The sequence below is a fragment of the Tupaia chinensis genome, unplaced genomic scaffold (assembly GCF_000334495.1).
Source record: "Tupaia chinensis unplaced genomic scaffold, TupChi_1.0 Scaffold000002_1, whole genome shotgun sequence".
Classification (NCBI taxonomy): Eukaryota; Metazoa; Chordata; class Mammalia; order Scandentia; family Tupaiidae; genus Tupaia; species Tupaia belangeri.
In genome coordinates this window covers 252,482-260,493 of record NW_006159428.1, presented here as the reverse complement: position 1 = coordinate 260,493, position 8,012 = coordinate 252,482, and the positions used below count along the sequence as shown (strand labels likewise).

Sequence of the window (8,012 nt, the reverse complement as noted above, 5' to 3'; positions counted from 1 at the left end):
CACCCACACTGGCCTGGCGTGGTTTCTAAAGCCACTGTGTCTGGGACACGAACTGCAGTCAACTACGTGGGAGTCCAGCGACATAGCCATTACGCTAACTGCTGGTTCATGATTTCAATTTTTAAAAAATTGTTACAGTTTTTTTTATAAACAGGATATAGTCTATCTTGATATGTACATTCCATGAGCTTTTGGAAAGAATGTGTATTTCTCTGATGTTGAATAAAGTGTTCCAAGTAACAATTAGATGCTTTTGGCTGATGATATTCTTACTGATTTATTTATTTTTTTTAATAATTATTTATTTTACTTTTTATTTATTCATTCGTTGATTTTTTTTAATTTGACCAGAGAGAGACAGAGGGTGAGAGTGAGAGAGAGAGAGGAAGTGAGAAAACAAGCCACCAGATTCAGGACTCGAACCTAGGTCAGCCATGTGGAGTGTCCAGCGCCTTAACCACCACGCCACCTGCTGGTCCCCCTCTTACTGATTTATTGTCAATTATTTTTCAATCAATTGTTAGTAGAGGAGTGGCGATGTCAACAACTGTAATTGTTTATTTGCTTATTTCTCCTTTAAGTTTTGTTAGTTCGTATTTTACATATTTTTCAGTTTTGTTATTTGGTCTGCCAGCTGTAATAATAACCATTTTATCATTTTACAAGGAGCATTAACAAATTTCTGGAAAATACATATTACCAAAAAAATCCCCAAAAAACAAAAACGAAAAAAAACCCACACAACTATGCATGGATTTCAAAATTCTCTATACCAAAATAAACTTGTACTTTAATTCTCTTTTTCATGACTTTTTAAAAAAAAGAATTATTTTGTTTAACTTTATTTATTTTCTTTTTAAAAATTTGACCAGAGAGGGACAGAGTGAGAGTGAGAGAGGAGAAAGAGAGAAAGTGAGAAAGCAAGCCACAAGGTCTGGGACTCAAATTGCGGTTGGCCATGTGGCAGTCCAGTGCCCTTAACCACCATGCCACCTGCTGGCCCCTTTTTCATGACTTTTTACAAGTACCCTCATGTAATGTAATGTCCCTCTCTGTCTCTGGTCATTTTTTTTTTTTTTTTGCTCTGATGTGTAGGTTATTTTGTTGTTTATAAGAATTATTTATTTAATTTTATTTATTTATTATTATTATTTTAAAATTTGCTATAGGGCATGTGCACTCGTTAGAGAGTGAGAGAGAGAAGTGAAAAAGCAAACTGCCGGGTCTAGGACTTGAGCTGTGGTTGGCCACTGTGGGAGTCCAGTGCCTTCCCCATGACACCTGCTGACCTCAGCTTACTGATGTTAATGTAGCTCATCTTGCTTTGTCTCTAACGACATTTGCATATCTTTCTCCTATCTTTTTCCTTTCAGTCTGCCTACACTATTCCATTTGAAGTTAGTTTCTTACAGTCCGTTTATTGTTTTTTAATATGTGAAAAGAAAATTTATTATTATTTTATTACATAATCTATTAGTGAATACACTACATGGGATTTTCTTAAATGACAAATGGGGCATGTTTCTGAGTCCTCTGAGAACCTCGATGTCCTCTGTCTCTTCTGGGGGGTCCTGTTTCTTACGACCACTGTGATTCTGTCCGTGAGGGTATCAACGGTGCTTGGGAGTGAAGAACATTTGCTAAGTTGTCCTATCATGGGTCCTTGTTCAAGGTGTTCACTTTTCTCTTCTAACCTGGACTTCAGCACTTGATCATGTGTTTCTTCATTATTATGCACAGGATCTGGTCTAGGGATAGGTTCTGTGTGTTCATATGGAATATCCACAGAGGGGTGGTAGCACACTATCGTCCTGCCATCAGATGTCAAAGCAAGCTCCACTTTGCAATTATAGTCATCTGGAAGAGAAGAATACGTAGATTTATGACAAACACAATATAAAGCTCCATTTTGACTTGGAAGGAAATGTTTCAAGATGGTAGTCTTTGATATTACACATTTCATCGCTGCTACTGCCATGGTAAATCAAGAGGCTTCTTTTGTGGCACAAAAAAAATGTTGTTCTGAAAAGAATTTTTTTTTTTTTTTGGAGAGGTTTTTCGCTACAGGGCGCGTGCGCTCGCCAGACAGAGAGAGACATAGAGACAGAAAGCGAGAAATCACCCCCCCAGGGGGGATGGTCACACCACAATCCCTTCTCCTTCATTATCCTCTCGGGATCTTGGGCACGTACGCACACGCGCCCGGCATGAGTAATGTTGTTCTGAAAAGAATTTTTTTTTTTTTTTGGAGAGGTTTTTCGCTACAGGGCGCGTGCGCTCGCCAGACAGAGAGAGACATAGAGACAGAAAGCGAGAAATCACCCCCCCAGGGGGGATGGTCACACCACAATCCCTTCTCCTTCATTATCCTCTCGGGATCTTGGGCACGTACGCACACGCGCCCGGCATGAGTTTTAAGCCACTGGGTCCGGGACGCGAACCACGGTCGACTACGTGGGAGTCCAGCGACATAGCCATTATGCTAACTGCTGGTTCCCAAAAGAAATTGCTTTTAAAATCTGCTTTTAGACAAACTACTTTTCAACCCTTGACAGGTTGTCACGGCAAGCCCACCATCTTGTCCCAATCCAGGTCCTGCAAGACCATAGTCCATTTATTGTTAAATAACTTTTAAAAATGCACTGTTTCAGCCTTTCTCTGTTGCTAATAACAGAGTATGATAGCCTAGGTAATTTATAAGGAGTAAAAACTTACTCGACTGACAGCATGGAGATCCAAAGTCAAGGGGCCACCTCTGTTAGGATCTTGGTGTTGGTAGGTTTTCCTTGCAGAGTTCTGAGAGGGCAGAGCACGCGTCTCTCTCCCTCCTCTTTTAAAGTCTCCCAATAATAGGTTCCCACCCTGATGACTTTATCTAGTCTTAATCACCTCTTATAGGCCACATCTTAATACCATAATTAGATCAAGTTCTACCGTCTCAGTGCCGAGACAATGGCAGTTCAGTTTCCAAACACGATTTGGAGGACACATTGAGACCATAGCATCTACTCTGCCAGTCTCTGCCTTTTAATTGCAGACTTCGACCATTTGAATTTAATGCAATTGTTGGTATATCAGAACTTCACATATCATTCATTCTAATTTTGGTTTTATATTGGAACCCTTTCCTTTTTCTTTTCTTTTTCCTGTGTATATTTTCTAATTTAATTTTGATTTAGCTGTAGTGTTTGAGTGTACCTTTTGTCTAGTTTTTAGTTTTAAATATATAAACTACTATATTTATATATGAACTATCACTGTCCATTGGTGTCAGGATCTTGTCAGTTTGAGTGAAGACTAAACACTTTGATACCTCCCTTCATCTTCTCCCGTTTAGAACGATATGAAATGTGTCCTTTATTTCTGTTTAGAACCACATCAGGCTATGTGTAATATTTGCTTTCTCGGTCAAACATAATTTAGAAAAGTTAAGAGGCCAAGGAAAGTCTATTGTATTAAACATATTTTTGCTTAGGTGTTCTTTCTTCCTTCTTGGTATGCCAAGATTTCCTCTCTCATGGTTTCCTTTCTGTTTAGAAAACTTTCTTGTAGAGTCTAAGGGTGACAACTTCTTTTCTGTTTCTTTTACCTGCAAATCTTTTGGGATCTCTTTAAGTGGAAATAAATTTTTCGGTAGACATAGGATTCTAATCAGTGTTTTTCTTTCAACACCTAAAAAATGTTGTTCCACTTCCTTTGGAGTTTATGGCTTCTGATTTTTAAAAATATCTGCTGTCCTTTTAATTCTTTTTTTGTTACAGGTATTTAATTCTTTTTTTGTTACAGAAATTTCTCTTCTGCTGCTTTCAGACTTCTTCTTTGCTTCCTGTTTTCAAAAGTTTAAGTATAAAGTGTCCCAATGAGTGTTCCTTTGGATTTAACCTCTTTAATATTTGTTCAGCTTCTTAACTATGCAGGTTTGCCTTTCACCAGATTTGAGAAGTGGTCAACCATTATTTCAAGTGCTTTTTTAGCATGAACCTCTTGCTACTCTCTTTCCAAGGCTATAAGGACTTGAATGACTGTTTTTGTTTTTGTTTTTGTTTGTTTGTTTTTATCATAGTCCCACAGGTTCCTGAGACTGTGTTCAGTTTCTTTTTTTTTTTTTTTTTTCAGTCTTATTTCTCTCTGTTGTTAGGTTGGGTGATTTCTCCTGTTCTATATTCCAGTTCATGAATTCCTTCCTCTGTCATGCCCATTCTGCTATTGAACTCATTTATGGAGTTTATTCTTTCAGTATCATGTTTTTCAGTTTATAACTTTCCATTTGATTTCTCCTTATATTTACTATTTTTTTCTTTGCTAGGACTATCTGTTCATGAGCTTTTAAAAGTGATTAGTTTCAGCATGCTCATAATTGCTTGTTAAAGCATTTTTATGATGGCTGCATTAAAATCCCTGTCAGATAATTCTGTCATCTGTCTGTTCTCTGCACTGGTATCTGTTGACTATCTTCTCCCTTTCAATGGACTCTATTTTAATTTTGGTATAACGAATAACTTTTTATCGAAACTTGGAAATTCTGCATATTACCCTGTAAGAATCTGTATCGTATTTAAAGTCTTTCCACTAGGCTGGCTTCTTCGTTTTGTATTTTAGGTTTTTGCCATAGGGCCTGTGAGCTTGCTGGAGACAGAAGGAGACAGAGAGAGGGAAAGTGAGAAATTGCTCACAGGGGATACATCCATGCCACAATCCTTCCTCCTCCATTATTCTCTCAGGTACACACGCACATGGCACCACAGCATGAGTTCTAAGCCCCCCAGGACTTGAAAGTTGTTCAGCATGCGGGAGTCCAGAACTTTAACCACTGTAACACCTGCTGGCCCCAGCTGGCTTCTCTGACGGCACTCCAACAGGGCAAAGGAAAGTGCTGTCTCACTGCTCCTAGGTGGCAAAACATGCCTGGGCTGTCCAGAGTCTCCACTGACACCAGAATAAGGGGACTCCTCATTTCTGCTGGAGGTAGACAGGATGGGTAGGAGTTCTTCGGGCTCCCCATGAAATGTCTATGATATCTGGATAGGAGGGGTAGGAGTACTTTGCTACTGCTTCCCACATCATCTCCACCCACACCACACCAGTAAGGAGTTGCAGGACTGCCTTGTGATTACAGGTGAGATAAAGATCTAGGCTACCCATGCACTTTCCAGTGACCCTACAGGGACTCAGTAAACTTCCTACTTCCCACTTAGCCTGGAGGCTAATGGAGGAAAGAAGATGGCAGTACAACCACACCCCTCTGACACATCTCCCAGGCTGTGGGTACTAGGGTGTCCCAGCCTAGCAAGGGTGCATGGGCCTCTGCTGGTGTAGCTTTCTTTTTCCGTCTGCAGGTTTTGGTCTTCCCAGGTTGCTGTCTTCTTTGACATCAAGTCTGTAGTAATTAAGGCAAAAAGAAAATCCACGTAAATCACACTATGTCTTTTGTCGTCGTTCCAATGTCAGCTCATCTGCCTTCTCCTCTCCGCCTTTCTGCATCTTCTTATATTTGTTTTATATGCAACGTCCAGCATTTTTGGTCTTAGACTGCAGGAGCGCTAGGAGAAAATATGTCTATTTTACCTTCCTGGGAGCAGAAGTTGCCTTATTTAATTTTTGCACAGTGACAGGGTACGAAGCACATTGTTTTACATCCTGTTTTAATATACTATCATATTTTGGAAATCACTTCGTATCAGTTCTTAATGAGCTCTTTTGTTCTTTTTAATATTTGCATAATATCTCATTAAACATATATACATATATATGTGTGTTCATCAGTACCCTATTAAATGAGTCTTTGTTTGTTTGTTTTTTTTCTCTGATAATGATGTTGCAGTGAATTACCTCGTATATATTATTTAGTTTTGAGTTTTTTAAGACTTTTGTCATAGGATGCATGTGCTCACCAGAGGAGAGAGACAGAGTTACAGAATGAGGGAAAGTGTGAAATCCACCCCAGGAGGTTGGGGATGCTGCAATCCTGTACCTTCTCTAGATTTTGGGAACATGCACACACATGCCTGGCATGATTTTTTTTTTTTTTTGGAGAGGTTTGCGCTATAGGGCGCATGTGCTCGCCAGACAGACAAAGAGCGACAGAGAGACAGAAAGCGAGAAATCACCCCCCAGAGGGGACAGGCACGTCACAATCCCTTCTCCTCCATTCTCCTCTCGGGCTCTTGGGCACTCACGCACATGTGCCCGGCATGAGTTTTAAGCCACCGGGTCCAGGATGCGAACCGCGGTCGACTACGTGGGAGTCCAGCGACATAGCCATTACGCTAACTGCTGGTTTCCCCTGGCATGATTTTTAAGCCTCTGGGTCTGGAACTTGAACCTTGATTGACCACGTGGGAATGGAGCACCTTAACCACCATGCCATCTGCAGGCTGCATTGCTGCTGTGATTTTAATAAAAACGTTACAGAATAATACACATAGCCACTGTATGGAATATGTGGCAATCAGCAGGACCTGTGTCCCTTTCACATTCCTAAAATTGTCTTCTGGAAAAAAAAAAAAAAAGGAGTTACAACATCAGTCCCATGGCTCAGCAGTTAAGGGATCCAGATTCCATGGCTGACCGTAGTTCAAATCCTGGCCCTGGCAGCTTGAAAAACATGCCAGCTGCCATGCATATGAGCGTGTGCCCAGATCCTGGCAGGATGGAGAAATGGAGGAAAGAAGAGTGCAGTATGACCACACCCTGTCGGGGTGGGGGCGCCTTCTCTCGCTCCCTCTCTCTGGTGACCTCATGCACTCTCTGGCAGAAGGAAAAACCTTTTAAGTGGAAGTTACAGGAGTCGTACAGACCGAGCCTGGCCCTCATTGCCCTCTCGTGCAGTTTCAAGGGCTGTCCTGATATCATCTTCACAGTGGCAAGTCTTCTACCTGAGGGAGAAATTCTCTGATTCTCTGGATGGTCCTGGGGCTCATCAGACAGAGCTGGGGCCTGTTTTTATGGGTCCGGTTTGGCTGGTGTCTGTGTGAGACAGGATGTGTGTGTGTGTGTGTGTGTGTGTACACTGCAGAGGGGAAATCCGGATGGGGATTGCTGCCTACTGCCCCCTCCCCACCCCCGCCTATCTCTGCCGCACATACCCTCTCCCAAGGAAGACATTCTAAACCAACGCCGATGCAGAAACACGCTTTTCTTCCCACCTTCGAGACATGGTCTGCCGAGTAAATCTCTCTGTGTTCTTTAATAGAAACATCAGAAACAAGCGAGCAGGATCTTGAGTCATCCTTCTTCTTGCTGATGTTGAGCAACTGCTCTGGGAAGGGGCCAGAGGTCTTACTGTACCTTCCCTAAGAATAATTAACAATGACGACACTTGGTAGGCCTCACTTCCACGACGGAGATGCCATGACTGGATAATGTCGCGGGCTCTCAACCCCAAGGGAAGGCAGTCCCCAGATTCCTCCTCACTTACGCATGGGACTAAGTTTTCTAAGTTTGATCCTCAGTTGTTTGATTTCCATGCCCTCGTTTTCCCGTAGAAATACATCTTCATAGAGTCACAGACAGAATCATAGAAGATAAGGATTCCAATTTATAATCACATAAGTGCTGGTCAGCTCTGTTCACCGGAACTTCATTTACGTTTCTGGAGGGCAGGATCATATCTTCTCTGTCTTCGCTTTGCCAGGACCTGGCATGTCGTGCACCCTCAGTAAACCAGAACTGGGAGGAGTCGTCAAGTTAATCTAGGACTCTCTGTTGCCGGAGGTGCTTTTTCCCCTCATTCCTGATGTTTCAGTTTTGTAGAGGAAGGTTCACTGGTAATTATATCCTTTGGGACCAGCAGATGGCGTAATGGTTACACGACTGAACTCCCATGTAGTCAACTGCAGTTCGAGTTCTGGACTGGCAACTTAAAACTCACGCTGGGCAGGTGTGCATGCGTGCCCAACGTCCTGAGAGGAGAATGGAGGAAAAGGGATTGCGGCGTGGCCATCCCCCCTAGGAGGTGATTTCTTGCTTTCTGTCTCTCCTGTGAGCACACGCACCCTATAGCAAAAATCTCT

General features: G+C 42.0%; 1 pseudogene; it reads right to left on the bottom strand.

Moving 5' to 3' along the window:
- The window catches only part of LOC102499075 (39S ribosomal protein L42, mitochondrial-like), a 13,791-nt pseudogene extending 11,811 nt beyond the window's left edge, over positions 1-1,980 (bottom strand).
- Between the last annotated feature and the right edge of the window lie 6,032 nt (positions 1,981-8,012).